The sequence below is a fragment of the Mus caroli genome, unplaced genomic scaffold (assembly GCF_978045245.1).
Source record: "Mus caroli unplaced genomic scaffold, Mus_caroli_1 scaffold_2, whole genome shotgun sequence".
Classification (NCBI taxonomy): domain Eukaryota; kingdom Metazoa; phylum Chordata; class Mammalia; order Rodentia; family Muridae; genus Mus; species Mus caroli.
In genome coordinates, this window is record NW_028227257.1 from 177972305 (window position 1) to 177996643 (window position 24339).

Sequence of the window (24339 nt, forward strand, 5' to 3'; positions counted from 1 at the left end):
TGTGTGTATGTTTGTGCATATGTGTGTGTGTGTGTGTGTGTATTATACTGCTAAAACTAGGTATCTCATTTAGTATTGCCAGCAACTTGGAAAAAGCAGGCAATGGAAGAAACATACCAAAGAGGAGTGTAATGGAATGAACTGGAATGGAATGAACCTGAACAGATGTACTTCGTTCAGCTTGAAGGGTTATCTGTGTGGTAAGAATTCAAAACCTGCCCCTCCATGAATGAGTGTGTCACCATACCTAAGAACATCCATGTCTTTGCAAGAGCTTGAGGGCATGTTCATACATACATTTGATGCACACAGCAGATGTGAACTGACCTATGGCATTTACACCTATCGCCATCTGTCTCTTGTCCCTGGAATGGGACCTGTCCCTCTTTTTACCTGCTTTGCTTATACCCGACTCCCAACACAGCTCCAAGATGAAGCTGCAGGTGGACCTTTTACTCAGTCTTCCTTCACTACACCCTCAACCATGCATTAATCCACTTTTCCTCCACTCGTTCTCAAAACCATGGGCTAAGGAACTCTCTCGACTCCTGACTGACCTCTTCGCCTGCACTGGAGTTCTCTATGCTCAATGCATCTCCATTCAACTTTATGTATCAGGCTGAAATTGCATTCTCCCTGAGTTAAGTGCTCATCTCGTTGTCCAGACTCTCAGCATACTAGCAAATCATCCAGATACCCGGAGACTAAGCCCATGTCCGGATGTAAAAGATTCCTGTCACCTTGGGGTGGCTTCCAGACCGTATTCCCTTCACAACTACCTTAGTTGGTCTTATTCAGTATCCAAGTATTTGGAGTCTCCTACAATTTTTTTTTTCAGTCATTTATCAAATAGCTACAATGCACCTGCTGTCTTCTGGGTCAGACCCCTTCAAGTTCCTAAGGACACAGTGGGAACTGTCTAGCCTAAGGCCTGGTCCACAACCTTGTGGCAGATGCAACACAAACTCCCCCGTCCCCCGTGTCCTCATTCTGTGCCTCTGCCCATGATACTGGGACTGTGATTATGTGGATGTGCTTGTGTGACCTCCTCTTGACTTCAAGGGCTACTTCCTGTGAGACATTTCTCCTTCCCGGACGTTCAATGTCAGCTCTCTCTCAGGAGACTTAAAGTGGCTTGTCTCCACAAGAATTCTGTTCCCTCATCTCCATCCCTCATTCTACTCCACTCTCCTCTCCATGCCTATCCTCTACGTGTCCACAGGCCTTACTTTGGGGGTGTCAGGGGAGAAGCTCGCTCTCCATTATTCAAGGAAGAGACCCGGTGTTCACCCCCTACCTCCCTTCCTGTCTGACAGAACTTCCTGTCTTCCCTGTGGAGATGCTCTCACTCACTCTGTGTGCCACATAGACTTTCACTGTGTTGGCTCCTCTGTGACTACAACAAGCTACATCCATGACTTGCTTCTAGGCCCTAGATGGATCTGTTCTAGAACATTTTGCTTTGTTTCACACCTGTCCTAATCCCAGAACCCCTCACCACCACTTGCAGACATACACAGTGTTTGCTCCTTGACCTTTTAGCTTGGGCACAACTGCTCCCTGTTACTCTGCCTGACTCTCCAAGTGTTCCTAAGTGGGTAGGACACAACAGAACCGTGTCAGAGTTTACAAAAAAGTTACACTGATCCTGTTTTGGGCTGCTTGGTGTCTGACAGACTCCAAGCATGGGTTTTTGGAACCAGAACAGCCCACCAAAGCCAGAGGAAGGGATTCTGGGAAGGAATTTTGCAGATCCTATATATAGCACCTCCAAGAGGAGCATAACTCTTGGGGTTGTTTATGTTCAACTTCTCAAACTCGAAGTTCCTGGAATTTGGGGTTGTTTGCCATGTTGTCTTTCCCACTCTTTCTTATGTGTATGTGTGCATGTTGTGAGAAGGCAAGAGGCTGATGTTGGGTCTTCCTTTGTTCTTCCCCACCATAATTTTTGAGACAGGTTCTCACAGATAACCTCGAGCTCATCTCTCAGGCTACTTGGTTGGCCAGCAAGCCCAGGCAGCCTCTAATTCTGGACTTACAATCTCACCCACTGGTCCCTGGAGTTTTTACAATTTTTCCATGGGTATTAGGGACTTGTGTTCTCATGCTACACAGAGAGCATTTAGTCATGGAGATATTTCCTTAGCTTCCACTTAGCATGTTTTCCCTGTGGTCTGTGAGGTTGCAGAGAATGAATATGGAACCCAGGAATGTGAAGGACCTGAAACAGTAAAACAGAGCTTGAGATAGCACTGCTGCTGAGGCCCCTACTTCTGATGGTGGCCATGAAACACTTTGTGCCAGGCACTGTACTGAGTGTCTCCCAACATTAGTTTATCTACTTCTCACACTCTGCCCTCTTAAGGGAGGTATTCTTCTCAGTCTTACTTTGAGGATGTTTTAGCTAAGTCACAACACATCCACCTAACGGAACTGGGTTTAGCCCAGTGAGGCTAATCCTGGCGCATGGTTTCCATTCCATCAAAAGAATCTTCTGTTCCAGTCTCAGGCATCCAACTCGCTAAAAACATATTTACTTTCTGTTCTTTAGTAGTGCGAGGTTATGAAGGTAAGCATGAGAAAATGTTATTTTAGACTGATGCATTAATATTCAATACCTCAACCACTTATCTATTCATGAAACCAATATTCATTGGCAATCTACCACAAGCCAGAGTACTTATCAAGAGAAAGGTCTCCTCCCTCCCAAAGAGACAGTTATTTATAAAATGCAATGTCAAGTTATTGCCAATCATCCCCAAGCCCTTTAAATATCATTGGCTCCTGCTCATGTGAAATGCAGAAAGAGACAATATTTTGAGGAGGGGAGGGACCCCAGAGAGGCAGGAGCAGCTATGGTAGGCTTAGGAACCTGGCAATCAAGTGTACCCCGGTGATGACCAGTATGGGCTCCCTGATGGTCTCTGCAGTCAACAGCATTTCAGTAATAGTTAGCTGTGGAGCACCAATTTGTCTGGTTCAGGGCCAGCGTTTTCTAACTGGGACTGCTCTCTGCTTGCAGCCTCACGTTCTAAAAGATCTTCTACCTTCCAGAAGGGCAAGATTTATAACCTTAGATGGGCCTGGGCTTAGGAGAAAAGGTAATGAGTGTTAAACATGTGGAAACTGGCAGAAATCTGAATTAAATGGGAGCTGCTTTGAAAGAGAATCTTGGCTGTGATCCAGCTAAAGGGCTTTCTGCTGTGGGCTCAGGGCTTTTAAACTCAGGGGGAATATGTCTATGCATGAGGTGCTAGCCAATGGCCTCTGTCCTTCAAGTCATTCTTTGTTACCATTTGGATATAAAACACACACACACACATACAGAGAGAGAGAGAGACAGAGACAGAGACAGAGAGACAGAGAGACAGAGACAGACAGAGATAGACAGAGACAGACACAGAGACACAGAGACATAGAGACACAGAGGAGATAACTTCAAGGTAAACTTCTCTAGACTAGAAACACGGGAAAATATCTTGAGGACCATTAGGTTTGTCCCAGTCAGAAGGTCAGGCTTCCCATCTTAGATACACTAAAACCCCTACCCTTTGTTCTTAACATCCTTGTTGTCATCAGGTTAATTTCCTTAAGTCCCTTGGAGTCTCTGGGGATCACAGCTCCCTGCACAATTGTGGTTCATTATGTGGGGCCTGAGATACCCTGCTTCATAAACAGTTTTCCATTCATTAAGGTAAGGTGACAACCATTCACATCTTTTCCTTCCCTTTACATCTTATTTACAAACATCCTCATTAACACTTTGGGTTTAGGGCAGTAAAGGACTGACAAGAGCTTCCCAGATGAGTTCTAGATTCCTCAAGTAACACTGAGTGAGCTACTTAACTAATATCCTCCAAATCACCTTCCTGGGAACCCTGACTCTCATCCTAAATCACACTAATGTGCTTGGGCTTATAACAAGAACTGTAGTGTATCACAGGAAAACCATCACTGACTACCTGCTAATGTACTCAGCGAAACATCAGGATGAAAATCAAGTACTTGAATTTTTTTGTGACTGAATAAGGATAAACATTCTATAAGTTGCTGCTTTATGGAAATTATAGAGCATTTGGGGCTCTTTTGAAGGACTTTCATATGTTACCTTTAAAGAACACTTCAATAAAGAATCCAGTATAGCATGGCAGGTATTAATTTCCCTGTTTACAAGGGTGGAGAGGCGAGGTGGGAGAAAGCAGTATTTATCAGACCTTAAATATTTGTCTAGGATTTTTACTGGATTCTGTTAAGTTGCGTCTGATTTTATGTTCATGAGTATCTCATCCCTCCCCACTTAACAGATGATGGTCAGAGAAAGAGAATTAGGCCTGGTGGTAAATAGCATCATTTGGCCCCAGATATCTGTGCATGTATGTTATCTATGATATTTGCCATGTGACTCGCCACCCTCTTGATTTCTGTGTGCATGACTCCATGGCTTGCTTCAGATAGTAGGATAACTGATACGGTGAAATCTTTGGAATGTCCATGGGGAAGAAACACTGAGGCTGGCTTGCTGATCTCAAGAGGAACATGAGGAAAAAGTCCATGCATAGCCTAATGAACAAGACAACAACTCAGAAATGAACAAGGCTAGCCAGAGCAGCTCATCCTGGTCTCCATGAATGAAATTAAGCATTGTGCTTGTTATCAGCTCAAAAATTCAAAAGCTAGCCCAAGACCACAGAACTGCTCAAGTGTACACCCAGGGATTACAGCTCAATGGGGCAGATGCTTGCTGTGTCCCATGAAGACATGAGTCCAGATTCCCCAGATCCTACATAAAAAGGCACACACAAAATGCCTTGTGCCTTTAACTTTAGAGCTGGTGGGGCAGAGACAGAAAGATCTCTGGGCTTGTTGGCCAGGCAATCTAGCTAAATTGGCTCAAGTTCAGTGATAGAGCTTGCATCAAAAAACTAAGACAAAAGAATTGCACACTTTTGTGCACATGTGCACATTCAGAAGAGATCCAGCATAGAAACCTCAAATGTGGGTCTTCAACTCCAGATCTCAAGTTCTTCCTATTCTACTAGACCGGGAAAGCTCACTGTGTGGAATAATATGCTTTACAAAAGTGTTTTCTGAGACTCTGTACCAAAATCTTTGCTCTTATATACACATCCCAGCACTGTCACATTACTGACTACCTCAAAGAAGACTTACAGTGTTTTGTTGACTATTCTCTACACTATGGTCGTCTGGGGAAAACAGTCAGACAGCGCTGGGTCTTGGTTGATCAGTCATCTTGTTTTTATGATGTTTTAGATTCTATGCCCCATTTTCCAAAGAACAGTGATTGCCTAAAGTTATCAGCACTTGGTACAGAAGTTAATTGGAATCCAGCCCTGGGAGACGTCTTCCTTAGGAGCTTCCTGTCTCTCTGAAAAAAGCCACACAGCAGAGAAAATAGAACTGCTTTTTTTTTTGTCATTATCATAAAAACTTGAGCTGGAAATGGGTCTTTATCTACTCACGTGTTTGTTGAAGATACATAAAAGACAGAGCGATTACTCTGAAGCTTTTGAAAAGAGATATTTATGTTTTTGGTTTTTGCCTTTAAGACTTTCCATTTAAGAGCTTTTGTTAGGACAGAGAACCCCAGAAGCTGTTGCCTCCCAGGACATTGCTCCAGGGACCCCTCAGAAGACATTTGGGAAGTCCTTATGGAGGAGGAAGCTGAGACAGGGCATCTGGTAGAGCAGGACCTAGCATATCTCTTTAACCTTCTCCACTCAGCTCCGAGGAAAGATGCAGGGGAGGGCACTGTTTGAACACTTTTGTTTCCATTGGGGTAGATATTTTAAAGTTCCCAAACAAGAATTTGTGCTGAAGAACACTAGGTAAGGAAATATTTTCCTTTTGGTTAAATGAAATGTGTGTATGGTGTTTATGCTTTGAATGTAAGGTGCCCTGCCCTCAGGCTTCTCCACACGAACTGGTGGTCTAAGTATCAAAAAGCAGTTGCTGGGGACGGGACTTAACAGTGATACCTGTCTCATGTTTCCACCTGAGGTCTGTGTTTCCTGGTCAGCTAAGATATGAAGAGCCTCTGCCATACAACCCCACTCCCCAAACTTTGATGTTCTTCTCAGGAGAAGAAGAACTGATGTCTTCTCCAATCATGGACCAAAACAAGTCCTATTCCCTTAAATTCTCAAGTACTCTGTACCAGCGACTTAAGTAAAAACCTAAGGGTTCCTTGGAGAGTCAGTTGTGTTGCAAGGTGTTTTGCTGGGACAGACACATGAAGGAGTGCTTTCCTGCGGTGGACACAGGTGAAAGGCTAAGGCAGACTCGTGAAGGAACATTTCACTGAAGCTGACACAGCAGAGAGGATGTTCTGCTAAAGCAAGCACATGAAAGAACACGTGATGAAGGAGTCTTTGCTAAGGACACACATTTATTGGTTGGCCTTACATTGTGTTGTTGAGCTCCATTTGTTGGGACTCTGTGGACTTGGGCTTATTGGACTCGGGTGCAGTTGCTGAGGCAAGGCATGTAGAAGACATGTTATATTTGGTGGGTATAAATAGGTCTCCACAAATGACAAAGAAAGAGCTTGGCTTGCTGGTACAGTTAGCTATGCAAAGCTTGGGTCTTGAGTTTTCAGTGATCTTTGCTTCCCTGAGAGAGACACAGCAGAGAACTTGTCCTGGGGTTCCTGCTGGTCCCTCCTGCTGACAGTGCCAAGGTCTGAGGTCTGGCCGGCTCTGTTAAGTAGTGTCAGTGCTGCTGATTTGTGTTTGCTATCCAGACAAGAGAGATAGGAGTTGCTCCAGAGAACCTTTCTAAACAGGTCCACTTCCTCTGCATCCTTTATTTCCCACAGCTTCTGGTGGTTGGTGAGAGATTAAAGCAGTTAAAAAACCACTGAGAAGGATAGGCTGATTCCATGACAGGCTTCAAATCGGCAGTTAAAAAACCACTGAGAAGGATAGGCTGATTCCATGACAGGCTTCAAATCGGCAGTTAAGGACACTAGGCCTAAATCTCTGTTTCCAAGAACTGGGCAATTTCAGGCAAGTCCAGACCTCAGAACCTGCCCTGCCACCTGGCCTGAGGCAAGGACAATGGGTCAGCAGCATTTTCCAGACTTCCCCCAGCAAGTTTCCAGCCCCCCCCCCACCCTCTAATAGAATGTCCATAGAGATGGACTCAACAGATTAACATAGAGGTCACCTACCCCAGAATTCCCTAATGTACTTTAAATCAGACCTACAAGCGCACTTGGGTTTTTATTTTTTCTGGTTGTGGGAGACCCTAGCATGCTGGACTTGTGCAGAATAAAACACTCTTTGCATTTACATACTATTTGGGACTGGGGTATTATTCTTCAGCAAATCATGGACCCTCTCACCATTATTAAAAATGAAGTTTAAGAGAAAGTTATAAGTGACAATAAGAGCTAATGAATGGAGGGATAGAAAAGGAGCTATTCCAAGGCATGTATACATTATTAAATCATTACTATAGGATTTCTTTTCTTGACAAGTCTGTTAAAATATTTAGGTGTGACCAGGCCTTACAGAAATCATGTTGAAATTTCATTTGTTTCACTTGCTTACCTGAACTTCTTTTCCTGCTAAGAGGCAATTCCAACACTACAGCCAAATTGCCCCACCTTTATCCAGATAATCCCAAGATGGCAGAAAAGTACTAGTGATCAAAGCCAATGAGAATCCACATACTTCTGGCTATTGAGAGGTCTCAGAATCCTCAAGCTGTGTAAACTGAGTAAGAGCGTTATTCTCCAATGAGCCTATCCTAGACTTGGGATATGTAAAGGAACTCACTAGCCAATAAGCTCACCTAAATTTAATTCTGAGATACTGTAAGCTTACCCCAAGCCACGTTCCTGAGGGAAGAACCTACATTTAATTGCATGTCGGGCTCAGCTACCGGCCCTGTTCTGAGGGGCCTGAAATGAAGAATAGTGGCTGCAGCTTCTGAACAACCCCAAAGATCGGGGCAGTTGGGACTGGCACTGGCTTAGACAAACAGTTGGAATTATGCTAGGAAGAAACCAACAGAGAGAGAGAGAGAGAGAGAGAGAGAGAGAGAGAGAAGAGACGGTAACAGTGGAACCAAAGGTTGGAATAGGTATCAATTTCCTTAGACATTAATGCTCTACACAGAACACTCATCTTTTGTGGCAGGGGGTAGGGATACTGAGAACTGAACCCAGGTCTTCATGGATGCTAAGCATATACACTACCGTTGAGCTATAGCCATGCTACACTTCCATCCGTGAAGTAGGCTTTGCTCTGTTCATCTGTAGGGCTGTCATGATGGAGGGGCGGAGTTAGTGCTGAGAGAGGATTTTAAGAACAACTTATATGAAAAAAGCAGAGAAGCAGACCATGTCTGTATTTATCTTACTTATTTTATCTAACTTATTATCTTATTTAATTTACCTTTCTTATTTGAAGTGTGTGGGTGTTTGGTCTGTCTGTATGTCTGTCCACCACATATGTGCTGGTTCCCAAAAAGCCAGAGGAGGGCATTGGATTCTCCGGAACTAGCGTTACAGAGGATGTGAGCTGGCATGTGGGTGCTGGGACTTGAAGCTGGGTTCTCTGGAAGAGCAACGAGTGCTCTAACCAGCGAGCCATCTCCTCCGGTCCAGGCAGAAAATACCTTATCTGAAGACAACAGGAAGTGCAGACTTATGAGTGCTATTGTCTGACTTCTTGGTCATAGATTTTTGCCCTTTACTTTTCTTACTTTAAAACTTAATTCATACCTCGCTCTACCTGAAACCATTTTTATGCCAAAAATGAAGGAAATGACAGGGCTCCTTTCCCTTCATTAGAAGTCTCTTGAAAAAAATTGCACATTAATTTATTGAAAACCCTGCAGGAAATTCTTTTATAGTAAAAGCTCCTTTTAAGTTATTTAATTTTAGAAGTTAAAATAAAATAAAAACACCTGCATCCGATTTGACAGGACTTTTAATTAAATTGCTAGGATTACCTAATTCGATTTGGGGGAAATTGTGACTTTCCATACAACAAACACACCCTTCTGTGCATTATTTACAAGCTTTGATTAATTTCCCAAATCAATTCTGAATCTTTTAAAAAGAAGGATTTAGCCGGGCGTGGTGGCGCTCGCCTTTAATCCCAGCACTTGGGAGGCAGAGGCAGGTGGATTTCTGAGTTCGAGGCCAGCCTGGTCTACAAAGTGAGTTCCAGGACAGCCAGGGCTACACAGAGAAACCCTGTCTCGAAAAACCACAAAAAAAATAAAATAAAAAAAATAAAAAGAAGGATTTATTTATTTAGTGTGGGTGTATGAGCCTGCTTGAGTTTTATATATACCACATACACACTGGTGCCCAGGGAAGTCAGGAGAGGGCACTGGGCCCTGACACTAGGGTTACAGGGACTTTTGGCGGTTATGTAGATGTTGGGAAGCAAACTCAGATCCTCCACAAAAGCAGCAAGCCCTGAGTTATCTCCCTAATCCCCTGCTACTAAATCTTTTTTTTTCCATTTAATTTTTTATTAGATATTTTCTTTATTTACATTTCAAATGTTATAAAAACCCCTATCCTATCCCACCTCCCCCTGCTCACCAACCCACCCACTCCTGCTTCCCTATCCTGGCATTCCCATACACTGGGGCATCGCCTGCTACTAAATCTTAAGGTTTTGGTCAGTTTCTACTGAAGGCACAAAGGAGAGTAATTGTTTAATTGGAGGTTTGTTTTAACTGAGTCAAGAGAATTAAATTAATGGTGTTGGGTATTGATGGGAATTGGCATTGCTTGCTTTTCTCCTTGTTGTGACCAGATACCTGACAGGAAGCAACTTAAGTAGGAGGCAGCCTATTTTGGCTTACAGCTTTGTGGTACCACCCATCACAGAGCAGGAGGTGTGGCATCTTAAGCTGCTTTTGGCCATGGGACAAAAGCATAAGGCTCACGGCTGTGTAGATCAGTAAGAAGAGATGTGGAGGCCCATGCTTGGGGGACTTCTCGTTCCCCTCTTTTACTCAGACCTGGAGTCCAGCTTGTAAAATGACACCAGCACAATTACTTGCACACCCCCAGAAACACCTTCAAAGACAAAGGGGGAGGTGCCATTTTAAATCCATTCTAGTTGTCAATGTAGACCAACTATCACGGCATCTTTTATCCAGGAATTTGGAATGAATTCTGCTTTGTGAGAGATGCATCTTTACCTTGCTATTTAAATGTGTCCCTTACGAGCGAAATGCCAATCCTTTTATTTTCTATGAACAGAAGAATAGGTGCCAGTGCCTGAAGCCATCAGAGATGCCTGGATTTCCATCAGCTGAGGAAATAAATGTTGATGCCTTCTTTCTAATGAGAACAGATCTTTCCTCATTCAGAACCTCAGCCTGAACCTAAGGAATCAAACTCAAGATGAGAATTGCATTGATTTTTAAACCTATTGGTAATTAATCATAAAACCTAAACTATTAGTATGACAGTAGCCATGGGGCAAAATCCCTCTATTTTAAAACTTTGAATGGTTTCCAAGCATGATTTACCTGGATATAGTTTAGAGAAAGGCACTTGGCCTTTAAAAAGCAGATCCCCGAAACCCTTTGTTATGCCACTGGCCTAACATTAATTGATAGAGTTCTTATAAATTAGCCTAACTCTAATAAAAGACTCCACTATAGATCCAACTTTCATAATCACAAGTTAAAATTTTAAGTTTCCTTTGATTGTCTCTTAACTATAGACTTAAGGTGCTTCTCATGCTAAACTATATGATCAACTGTCATATTCACAAGGCTAAGGTTTTGAGTTTCCTTTGTCTTTTAAATGTGGACTTAAAATTGTTTCTCATTGTGATTCATATATACATACACACAGTCTCCTAGAGAGAAGAAAAAAGCCCTTCTTGCTCCTTCTGCTCCACGAAAGGGTTTTGTCTTTCCATAGCTCACCATAAAGACCGTTCATGCTGCTAACAAACTTACCTCTTTTATAAACTTTTATAAACTCCCTTCCCGTTCCCCAAAGAAAGTCGATTCCATACTATGTCTGTCATATGGCTAGGACCTCAGGGGGAAGGGATGCCTCAGCATGGGCCCACAGAGGCACCCCCTTCCACCTCACCATACCTGGCTCTTCAAAACATCCTTGACTTCCTCTTTCTTTCTTTCTTTCTTTCTTTCTTTCTTTCTTTCTTTCTTTCTTTCTTTCTTTCTTTCTTTCTTTCTTTCTTTCTTTCTTTCTTTCTTTCTTTCTTTCTCTCTCTCTCTCTCTCTCTCTCTCTCTCTCTCTCTCTCTCTCCCTCCCTCCCTCCCTCCCTCCCTCCCTTCCTTCCTTCCTCTCTCTCTCTCTCTCTCTCTCTCTCTCTCTCTCTTTCTTTCTTTTAAAACAAAACAAAACAAAACAAAACAGAGCCCCCCCCCCTTTTAAATCTCTGGCTTGTTGAAATCTTAGCCAACTTTCTACTAAACATTCAAAGGTAGAAAGGATAATATTTTTCAATTTAAGACAATTCACTTGCTTAATGAAGCCAGAAGTATTTTGTACAAGGCACTCTGCCCATCTCCTAAGGGGTCCTCTGTGCACTGGCAGCACTGCCTGCCCAAGCTTACCAGGATGGCTTACCCTTCACCTCCCTGTGAATGGACTCTTCCCTTCCTAGGAGCCCAGGTGCGCTGCACAGGAACTGTGTGTTAGAAGTGAAAGAGAAGAGGTTTGGTGAATAAAAGCCCTTTTTGTCTTTTTCTGTTTATAAAGGAAATGTGGATTTCTGTAACAGCATCTTAGACAGGGACTGCCAGGATGTGACTGTGTAGGCACAAGCCAGCGGTGGAGCATAAACAAACATGACCACTCTGGGAGCTCAGGGTACTTCCCTTTCATGTCAGAATGTGTTTAGACAGCTATGCAACCAGAGAGCTTCGGATCACAGAAAACAATGCCCAGGAGAAAGGAATGCATTGGATTTGGTTCCCTTGGGCCTTGACTTTGCTATTTCTTTGTTAGAACCCAAGGCTATTCTACATGTTGATCATACTTGTCCCTGTGTGCAGACAGGTGTTGCCTAAGCGCATAGCTGAGAATTGGCAGTGCATCCTGCTTTCCTATTGTGTGCATAATATGGTGTGTGCACTGCCTTTGTGGGAGTCTATTTTACATGCTTATTCCAAGAATCCAGGAAGACCATTTGCCTAAGACGTTTTCTCCAGAGAAACCCAAGAGAAAGGATTAGCAACAGATGCCTTTCATTCTTTTCCTGAGTCCTTGTCTTTCCACAGAGACAGATGAGGCGATAAATCTCTACATAGAAAGCAGGTTTTAGGGACCAAGAATTCCCGCTCAATGGATAAAGTGTTTGCTGTGCATCCATGAGTACTAGAGTTTGGACTAACAGAACCCAGATAAAAGCCAGGAAGGCCTAGCTGCCCACCTATAATTCAAGCACTCAGAAGGCCAAGGGAAAGGCTCCCAGAAACTCCTAGCTAGAATAAAGGAAACTCCTAGCTAGAGTAGCCTACATAGTGAGCTCTGGGTTCAATTAAGAGACCGAGCCTCAATGCATAAGGTGCAGAGTAGTTGAGGAACACTTGGTATGTCAACCTTGGGCTTTCACATGTACAAGGACGCACACATGCGGCGCGCACACACACACACACACACACACACACACACACACACACACACACATACAATTATTCCTCTGAATTGGGTGATGGTACTTGTATAGGAGACAACACTCAAGAGACACCAATAGAACAACCACTGTGAGTTGGAGACAAGCCCAGTTATACTCTGAGATCTGTTTCGGGAAACAGAAACAAAAGAATGAAGACGATCAGAATATTGCAGCAAGGGCAGGGCCCAGGAACCCTGGCAAATTCTGTCACACAATGCATGTTTTCTAATGCACATTAACCTCTCTGCATTTCTCTAACTCCATTGAAGAATAGAGGCAGATCATTAAAAAGGCAAAAATATTTCCTGTTGGAGAAATAGGTACAATATTTGGAAGAGAGAATTGATTTCATTGGTAAGAACTTCAGGGATAGATGTTACTGTTACAGGTGACAATCATGGCTTAGTGTCTATCAGTGAGGCTCTCTACAAGATAGTGCTAAGGTGAACAGAGTGATAATCAGTTGGCATCCATGGCAGAACAATTCTTATATCAGGAGCCACATTGGAGATGGGTATCTATGACAATTCTATAGAGTCATAATGGCCAGAGTAGAGAGGGCTGGTACCTACCTAGCCTGTAGGGATGTGGAATCAGGAGCATTTGAATCTATGGGCAGGATTCAGCAGGGGAAACAGTGACCAGGTTCTGCAGAGAGCAGGATAGAGTGCTGATGACAGTGGGGAAGAGGCAGAGTTAGTGCCTCCCATAGAAAATGGCTTGGCAAGAGTGCAGGTGGCAGGCGAAGCAGAGCCATTTGTGTCAAAGGCAGCATGAAGAGCAGTGGGCCAGCTATCCAGGTCTGGGGTGAGTGGAACAATGAAGACTGGTAGGGTAGGCTTGAAGCAGTGTTGTAAAGGAGATGCTATAGTCTCAGGACCACACTTATAGTCAGTCTAACTCCTATGACCTAACTCCTGTGAACTGAACAGTCTTCCTCTAAACTCTATTTGTAATGTCATGATAGAAGAGAGCATAATTTAAGAATTCATTGGTTTATTTGAGCCCCAGGAGTTTTGGGGTTTTCATTAGAGATTTATCAAAAGAGACTGCAGCGTCTGATGGCCCTGGACACAAGCTGACATTTCAAGAATATGCTTATTCATAACAAGAAGTAGCCTACACTCATAAAAGCAGCAACACTGTTCCTTAAAGGCATCATTAAGACTAACTACATGATATAAACTCCGTAGGATATTAGAGCTGAATTGTATGTTACCTAATCTAGTCACTCGTTTTACAGAGAAATCAAGTCTCAGAGAGTTTGATGGTTTTTCTAAGATTGCAGAAGGCTAAAACTTTGTGTCGTCTCCCTCAGCATCGTGTCTGCTGTGCATAAAATAAAGGAATAGTTATTATAGTGGAATGGTTTGGGAAACTATCTCCATGGACATTTAGTTTGTGCTATAGCTAATAGACTTCTCTTCTTACATAAGAAAGGAGCTGGAAACCCTGGCTTCATGTAACAGAAAGCTCATACACCATTACAGAGAACAAACTCAAGGAATACTGAAGTCATTTGGAAGTTAGTACTTGTGGGCTGTCTGACTTTGCTTTATCTCATGGTCCATTAGGTGAGAAGAAATCATGTGTGTTGGGGGAAGTAGGCTGTGTTGTCATGCTTTGAATGTAAAATGTCCCCCAGAGGTTCATGTATTTGAAGTTCGTCCTTAGCTGTTTTGGAAGATTCTAGAACTGTCAAGAGATATACCCTTGGTGGAAAAGGTGGGCCACTGGGAGTGAGTCTTGAAGTTTGATGGTCTGGGGTACTTTCTGCTCACTCTCTGCTTCCTAACTACAGATGCAGTGTGACCAGATGCCTCATGGTCCTATCACCATGAGTTCTCTGCCATGGTGGACTGGTGGACTGTAGCCCTTCAAAACCAGAAACCCAAATAGATACATCCGAGTAGCTCCCACTGGGCACTTCTCAGCTTGCTCATTTTCTGTAGCAAAGATCTCTGCCTTACAGTCTTTTCAAGTTTAATACTCAAATCCTACTTTCTTTCCATAACAAGATCTGTCCTTACATTATGCCAAAGCTCTTCTCCATGGCAATCATTCTTCCAGCTTGCCCTGGAAGCTGGAACCTTGGTATGCAACCTTGGTTTTGCCTCCTCTAGACTATAGTCTGTAGCATAATGCTTGAATGTGTTTAGTAATCACATTGCTTTCCTCAATATAGGACATCTTTCTCTTAAGCCCCATGGTTGGGGACAAAGAATTCTGTACCAAAAAAAAAAAAAATGGTTTGTGGTTCCTCCTTACACCTGAAGTCCTTATTTGGCCTTTTGGAGTCATCTGGCATCTTCATTTTGATTTCCACACTCCTGGCAAATGCACTATACAACCAGCTTCTATGATACCAATAATTCTTTCCCATGTGCGTTATCTTATCAAGAATCTACCTTTCAATCCATGAGGAAAAGCAGGCAAAGGGCCCAAAGTCCATTACTTCATAAGCACTCAGTAAATATTAGGTCTCCTTCAAATGTGTATCAACTCTCTTTCAGGAACGTTCTCTGAGTAACCAGCTCTCATCCGCACATCTATCCTGCACAGTCGGCTCTTAGTTCAGGTCATTCTGTGTCCTTGTTATCTTTTAACCTTCAGCTGCATTTCAGCCTTTAAGCATATGGCCTCCAGCTCTGTATTTTCTGTTTCTCTATCCTGTGGCCTGTAAGATAAGAGCTTAATAGCTTCCATCAACACTGTTGTTATAGAATGTTTTTAGCTCCAAGAACCCCTGTATCACTCTCTCACGTTTTAAACTCCACAGCAAAATAGCAAGAATGCAAGTGTATGAGTTGAAGAAAGAAGAGGAAGAAGATGAATATGCATGGGCTATCTCCGCTCTTCTCTAGAAATCCTCTCACACTAAAGGAAAAGATAAATAAGGAGGGACAGTGACAAGTGTTCTGGCAGTGATACGTTTTAGCATCATCATTGAGTCTAGTGCCTGTGAATTTGTAACTCCACTGAAAAACAAAGTCATATTGAATTTATGGGTCTTAATTCACCCAGCTTGATAATGGTAAAAGCTTTGGGAATTGAACTGAATCCTTCCTTGTAACTTTAAGGAACACTCAAAAGAGATTCCCCTCTATCTTTTTCATGCATGCAAGATTTGGGATGCTCTACCCAACTACAGGTTAAGAAATGCAACATCTTGACACTTCCACATCCAAAGCCAAGATTGCTGTTTCTTTCAGACAGGCCCCCAAAAAGCATTGGACAAAATTTGACTAAATGCTTTATAGACCTTCCCCTTTGACTAAGAAAAAAAAACTGGTGATTGCTTCTATTCCATAGATGGAAAACCAAGAAACAGAATTATACTTTATTCATCAGGGTATTTAGCATTATATCCTTAGTGGGTGAGGCCCTTGTTTACCCTCAGGTGGTATGCAATTCATGGCTAACCAGTGTATCACTGGTACAACTAAGATGATTAGATATTACAAGTGGAAGCCTGAAGGAATCTTCCCTGAACTGATTGATATTCAACCCATAAATCACACCACTGCTCATATAGAGCAACTGCTTATGATAACAAGATAACACCCAGATCCTACTAGTTAAGGTGCAGTTTTTGAAACTTGTTTTTACAGTTTTATTTCTTTTGTGTGTATGTCTGTGTGTGTGTGTGGGGGGGGCGTTGGCGCACACACACACATGCTGCAGCATGCAAGTTGAGGACAGAGGATAACTTGCAGGAATCGATTCTCTCTTTCTACCAAGTGGGTCTTGGAGACTGAACTCAGTTCTTTGGTTTGGAGGCAGTTGTCTTTACCTGCTAAGCCATCTTGCTGGCTCTGATCACTATAATCCATAGGGCCAACAGGAGCCTTCCACAGTAGCCCTTGGTGTCTGTGTTACTGTGATTAGGAAATACAATTGGCTTCTTCTCTTTGCTCCCTAACTGTTATGTTACATCAGGTGTCATGTGACTTCAAAGGACAAAAAGTAGTGTTGGCTGTTGCCATGGAGACTTAAGAACCATCTGAATTGCTATGGCATCATAGAAGCAAGATTCCAATCATGGGTCTTTACAGGCTGTTGAAATCTATCTCATATTTTTAGAACGTGTGACATTTAACACATTGATGAATATTCCCAGCTTCAGTACACATACCTCACTTTCACATTTAGATTGGGTTTTTCAGCTCAACTGTCTGGACTCCCCCCCCCCCCCCCGCCCTTCCTGGTAAATGCTGGGTTTCCTTATGAGTAAAGATAATTTTTTTCTCTGCTTTTCTTATTCCCTTAATGCTGCTTTATCATTGCTTCCTATTTCCTCTTTATTCCACAATTATGATCATTTTCTCACTAGGCTGTCTGCATCTACTTCTACCAGCCTCTTCTCTGACAGCCCTGGATACAACTGCCCCAAGCCCATCGTCTCCACTGCTCTCCACCAATCTCATGTCATATGCATTAGTCGGGGACTCACACACAGGTCTGCATCTCTGCTGAAGGTGCACAGCTGCTTCCCTCATGCTTTTGTCTCTCAAGTTACAGTCCGCTGTCACCCAAGATGGTTCCCATTCACTGACTCTCAGGAGCATTGCATAAAACTGCTCGCCTAGGTCTGTGAAAAGAAGGCTCTTGTTCTCCATTTTCATGAAAACTGCTAACAGGATTTTCTTTACCTCTGTATAAGACACACACAGACAGAGACACACACACACAGAGACACAGACACACACACAGACACACACACAGACACAGACACACACACACAGACACAGACGCACACACACAGACACACACAGACAGATACACACACACAGACACAGACACACACAGACACACACACACACAGACACACACACAGACACACAGAGACACACACAGAGACACACAGACAGACACAGACACACACAGACACAGACACACACACACAGACACACACACACAGACACACACACAGACACACACACACACACAGACACACAGTCACAGACACAGACACACACACACAGACACACACACACACACAGACACACACACACACAGACACACACACACAGACACACACATAGACACAGACACACACAGACACACACACACACACAGACACACACACACACACATAGACACAGACACACACATAGACACAGACAGACACAGACACAGACACACACAGACACACACACAGACACAGACACACACACACAGACACAGACACACACACACACAGACACACACATAGACACAGACAGACACAGACACACACACACACACACAGACACACAGACACACACACACAGACACACACAGACACACAGACACAGACACACACACACACAGACACACAGACAGTCACAGACACAGACACACACAGACACACACACACAGACACACACACACAGACACACACACACAGACACAGACACACACACACACAGACACACACATAGACACAGACAGACACAGACACACACACACACACACAGACACACAGACACACACACACAGACACACACAGACACACAGACACAGACACAGACAGACACAGACACACATAGACACAGACAGACACAGAGAGAGAGAGAGAAAGAGAGAGAGAGAGAGAGAGTTTAAATTTTTTTTAATCTGTGCTAGGGTTAGAATCAAAGTCCTCACACATCTGAGTGAAGCCCTCTACCACATCATTAGCTGCAACCTCTGCAAACAGTGATTTCAACTCTTTAAATTTTGAATTCTTCTTCTCAGTCCTGGTGATAGAACTCCTGGCCTTGTCCATGCTGGGCAAGTAAAGGCTTTCCCCCTGAGCTCCGTTTCTATCTCTCATACTTCCAATTGCATATGACATGGCCTGGCTAATGCCTTACTCATGAGTTTCTATCACGTTGTCTAAACTTACTCAAAAGATATTGATTAGCTTGTTAAAACAGAAATGTGTATAACCTATTTAGTATTGAAGAAAATGAAAGGAAAATTATAAATGTATTCTAAGGAAATAAAATTCATATAAGAAAGCACTGCTAACAGAAACCCCTTAAGTTGTTCCGCTGCCATGTGGAAGGCTCCCCTACGCTGTTTTTATTCATCCAGTCTCAGTCCAGTTCAGAAAGACCCTCTCTTGAACTTCTCTCCTTGAGAGAGTTCTGGAATCCCTCATACTTGCTTTCTTCTCTATAAAGCTCTCCAGAGAAGAGCCTTCACACTCTCTCCACAGTATTAGGAGAAAGTTCAAGAGCATCCATGAGTATGATACTATTGATGTGTGACTCTTGCTCTGTGTTTCCAGGAAGCTCTGTGTGTCTCTTCTCCAGGTTACTCACTGGGAAAATGTAAGAGGTCCCTTGGAAGATGGGAAGCAGTTTTGTGTACATTTTTCTTTCAGGGGTCAGCAAAGGATGATTTATTCCTATTGCGTTTATAATCACCTCAATAGGCTGCAGCTGTCAGTACCATGTACATAGTAATGTGAATTAAATATATTTGCACAGACAGTAATGTCACAAGGAAATAAAGAAGAACAACCTGTATTTGCCAACCACTATCAAGCATTCTGCTGTTATCCTTGTCAATATCTAGGTCAATTTAAATACTGTTTCAGAAATTCCACTCTGGACCAACCATGGCTAATTTTGTTTTCTGTTTGAATAAGATGCCTGGCACTCATGATCTGGGGAAGAATATGAAGAGGATGCTCCTACTGCAGATGACTGAAACACATACAGACTGTCTGTAAGTCAATGAAACAGTGTGCTGCTTCTCCTCTGATAGGCTGCTTCTTAATTAATCTACCCATCAATCAAGAGTAATGTACCAAGTGATGGGCCTTACTTCGGAACTCTGCCGTGGAGGCTCCAAATACTTGTATTGTGTGGCTTTATGTCTGGAGACCTCATTATATCAAACAAAACTCAAACTCCAGAAACCAGAAATGTGTATAAAGGGAGGCCTTGAAAACCCTCTGAAAACTGTCAGAGAATGAATGGAGAGTACAGGCCTTCCCTTAACACCCACCTCCACTGTTCACAGGGTATTGATGGTTCTACATCCACTGCCTCTTCCTTAGTCACTAGTGTGTCACCTCCACACCTCCCCAGTTCCCCTAAGCCTACACTGTGTCTTCATGCCATCTCCTTGGGTACCTTATTCTCATGCTGGCTCCATACCACATGTGTGCCTAGGCTCTCACACTGATGCCATAGGTGCATGCTATATGCCCACAAGGTACCTTAGCTCCTACAGGATGAGTCTGAGTTTCACATGAACATCTGGATTTTCTTCCTTTTTAACTGAAGTGAAATCCATGTCACTTATATTAGCAATTTCACACTTTAACAGTGCACAACCGAGACCTTTATCTAGGTCTAAAATATGTTCATCATCCCAATGGGACCCGGGACCATTAAGCAGCTCTGAGAGTTATCATATCTTTGTATTGGAAACATTCAACATTCATGAGCTATTTTAATGGGTCACTCATACCTGTTAACTAGTTTGAACCATTCTCACCCTAATGGGCTACAGAATATGAGAATCTATTCCTCTTAGCCAATCAAACCCCTGAAGCCATTACCAACTTCTTCTCCTCCCTTGCCTTTCCCATCGTTCCTGGCTCTAGAAATCACTATTCTTGACTTCTGGAATCAACTGTCAGCGTCTTCTTTGAAGGGAATGTGCAGTGTTTGTCTTTCATGCCTGATAGGTCACTGAGCCCGTCCTGACTTACATCCATGTTGCAGCAAATGACAGATTTTATTATTTGTATGTCAACTAAGTTTCCATTTCCTTTATCTGTGTATCCACTGACAGAGTTCTAGCTCGGTTTTACATGTTAGCTAGGGCGAAGAGTGCTGCATTAACACGCAAGTGTAGATATTTCTCTGACGTGTTGGTTTTCTCTCCTTTGGATATACACCCAGGAATGGGATTGCCAGATCATGTGGCAGCTCTATTTTTAATGTTTTGAGGAACTTCCATACTGTTTTCCATAATAGTTGCACTAATTTGCATTTCTATTACCAGCATAGGAGAATTCCCTTTTCTTCACATCCTTGCCAGCACACACACACACACACACACACACACACACACACACACACACACACACTATGTATGTATGTATAGGGACTGGAAAAATGGCTCATTTGGCAAAGTGCTTATTATGCAAGCACAAAGACCTAAATTCAATCCTTATAACCCATATAAAAAGGTGAGCATGGTGATGTGCATTTGTTATCATTCATTCATTCATTCGTTCATTCAGTGTAGACAGTAATGGGAAGACAATATATTTTAATCCCAGAACTGGGGAGAAAGAAGAGTCAGCTCCCTGGGTTTCCTGACCAGCCAGCCTGCTTACTCAACAAACCTCAGGCCAGAGAGACACCCTTTCTGAAGAGTCACACTTAATGTTGAACTGTAGCCTCTACATGGGCATATGTGCACCCATACACACACACCTAAACAAACATGTACACACACACACACACACACACACACACACACACACACACACACACACACACACAGAGGGGTGTCATATTTCATCATGGTTTTAATTTGTACCTCCCTGATGATTAGAAACGCTAAGAACATCCTCCAGCTCTTATTGGCCATCTGCATGTGTCTTTTAAGAACTACCCATTTCTGGTTACTATTCTGATCATGGATAAGTAATTTGCAAATATTATCCCACTCTGTAAGTCATCGTTTAAACTCTTGATTATTCCACTTGTGCAAGAGTTTTTAGACTGCAGCCAGTCTCATTGGTCCATCTTGACTTTTGTAGGTGGTGGTCTCGGTGGTCATAGCTGAAGGAAAAGTCTTCACCTAGACAATGTCTCTGAGTGTTTTCGTATATGTGTATCTAAAAAACAAGAGAAAAAGCTCTTTATTCTTCTGCATGTCGATGGCCAGCCTTGCTTGCATCCTTTATTAAGGAGACTTGTTTTCCTAATGTATATTTTTGCTGGTTTGTTATTGTTGCTGGGGACAGATTGGTCATAATGATGTGGCTGTTATCCTACATTCGCCTTCCCACTGCACTTCTCTGTGTGTGTCCTTTGCAGTGTGTTGGGCTACAATGTTATTCTGCCTCCAGCTTTCTTTGTTTTGCTCAGGAATGTTCTGGCTATTCACAGTCATTAGTGGTTTTATCTAAGTTTTAGGAGCTTTTTCTTTTTTTTTCCTTGTTCCTATTTCGGTGAAGAATGTCATTAGCATTTGATAGGAATTACATGGCTTCTGTAGATCCCGCTGTATAGTGTGGGCATGTTAACAATATTAATTAGTCTGGAAAATGGAATGTGTTTCCATTTGCTGTGTTATCTTTAGTTTCCTTCATTGGTGTTCTGTAATGTTCATTGTGGAGATAATTCACTTCCTCGGTTAAATTTATTTATACAGGTTATTTGCTGTAACAGCTAGCATTAAGATTGTTTTTCCAGCAGTTTTGCAATTGATATATACAAATACCATCGATTCTTGAAATTGATTTTATATCGTGCCAACTTACTGAATTGGCTGGTCAGTTTTAACATTCTCGGTGCAGTCTAGCCTTATTGCCATACAGAACCATGCTGCTTGCAAACCGGGATAACTTCTCCTCCTGCCCTCCTATTCAGATGCCTTGGATTCTTCTCTTAACTAGCTGTGCTGGCTCAGACTTGAAATACTGTGTTGACTAACAGTATGAGCAAATCGACCTTTACCTTGTTTCTGATCCTGGAATAAATCATAGCATGTGTCCTTATTCAGTGTGGTTCTGGCTGTGGGTTGTCATCTATAGACCATCCCCACTACACACTGCTGCCTTACACTAGGGAATGAACACAAGACCCTTCTCATGCTAGGCAAATGCTCTACTGTGACTTATATCCAAAGATCATTTTTCTATTAACAAAAAATTAAACAGATTCTCACCACATTGCCTATACTGGTCTTGGCCTTACTCCGTAGTCCAAGGAGTCTGGACATGGCTTTCTGACCTTAGCCTCCCACACTGATGGGACTCCAGAGTTGTGCCATGAGATCTGGCTGGCACAATGATGGTGACGACGACGATGATGATGGTCATGCTGCTGCTGCTATAGTTTATCTTGAAGTTTATTGAATTTTTTTGCAACTGTCTATATGATTGCATGATTTCTGTTTTTCATTCTCCTGGTTTGAGTCATTTGTTGACTTACTTTCCATTTAGCCCTGAGATGATGCCCATTTGGTGACCGTGTATACTCCTTTTGTGCATGCAGTCAGAATTGGTTTGTGACCTTTTTGTTGAAAACTTCTGCAGCTTTGTTCACCAGGGATACTGCTCTGTGTCTTCTTTTACTGTGGCTGTATGTAGCCACATCTGCTTTTGGTAAAAGGCTAATACTGTTCTCATAAAGTGAGATTTCTTTTCTTTATATTTGACAATAGTTTGAGAATAATTTCTATTTGTTTTGTAAGAGCAAACTTCATCAGTGAAGCCTTCACATCCTGGGATTCTCTTTGTTGGGAGACATCTTTTTCCTGATTCTCTTCTATAACTCTCTGTCTGAAAGCTCCTCTTCCCGCCTGCTACCTTTCTGATGATTGGAGATAGAAATGGTTGTTTCTGTTTCCTCAAAAGACAGGCAAACTTACCCACAGTAAAGCAAACACTCACAGACAAGGGGCACACATAGCGAAAGATGGTCAAGAACTTGCGGACAGTCCTTCCTTATGGGAAATCTGCTTAGAGAGTTTAAACTCTACCATGCAGTTATGTCTCGTCCTTCGCCATTGTATACCACATTGTCATCTACAAAGTCGACACTCAAGAAGTGTGTGAGGTATAAAAAAATAACTGTAAAAAAAGGAAATCTCATAATGTTTTAAGTAAGCTTGTAGTTGTATGTTGCGCTATACTCATAGCTATCTTTGACCTCATGCATCTGAATACAGCCCACAGGCTGTAGGCTGGACACATCTGAATACAGGGAAATCATCATAGTTATTTTTTAAAACTAAGATTCAAATATCCAAATGCTACTAGAAAATGTATCATGTCACCATGCACCCAGCCATGCCTTTGGCACTATTTACTTGAGAAAATATTCACAGTAGAATATTAATTTTAAAATAGCTAATCATAACTATTTTAAAGTGACACAACCTTTGTTCTAGATGTATGTACAAACCTTTTACATACATGTGTGCATGCATGTATTTCTGTGTCTATACACACAGAAATAAATCAGTCACAGTATTTACAGTGAGGAGTAATAATTTTTCAATTTCACAGTAATTATTATTTTGTAAATTTACCATGAACTATTATTGAACACAACAAGCAAAATTCAAACAGGTGGCACCAGGCTATTCGCTTTTTAACTCATCCACAGTTACATGACATCCTTATCATCAACCGTATATTGAAGCCCTCTTCTAGTAGACTATAGAAAGCAGGATGGGAAAAATGAGGTACAAAATAATAATTTCTATTTTAGGGGCTTTTACCATCTGGGAAGTCAACAGAGTTTCTGAAATCTCTGTGTCTTCTTCAGTGAAATGTTAAAACTTACTTTTGGCCTAACAGACATTCTACTTGTACTTCAGATGCCCTTACTGAAATCCTGCCTGATTGTTCAGATATCAGGAGCTGAAAACGTCGAACCCCGTGAAGGCCTTGGGGAAGAGCCCCTCCCTTCCAGTTGACTAAAGCATTAAATCATCTCTTCCCCACCTGTGCTGCAGT

The 24339-nt window shown here is 42.5% G+C and overlaps 1 protein-coding gene and 1 long non-coding RNA gene across 3 annotated transcripts in view; one reads left to right on the forward strand and one right to left on the reverse strand.

The window, feature by feature from the left end:
* The window catches only part of Frmd4a (FERM domain containing 4A), a 600187-nt gene that overhangs the window by 445675 nt on the left and 130173 nt on the right, over window positions 1-24339 (reverse strand). The gene's annotated exons all lie outside the window — the stretch shown is intronic.
* Window positions 13262-24309, forward strand: LOC110312661 (uncharacterized). The gene is made up of 3 exons (XR_002380068.2): window positions 13262-13460; window positions 19273-19352; window positions 24201-24309. It is a non-coding gene; the product is annotated as an uncharacterized LOC110312661 (long non-coding RNA).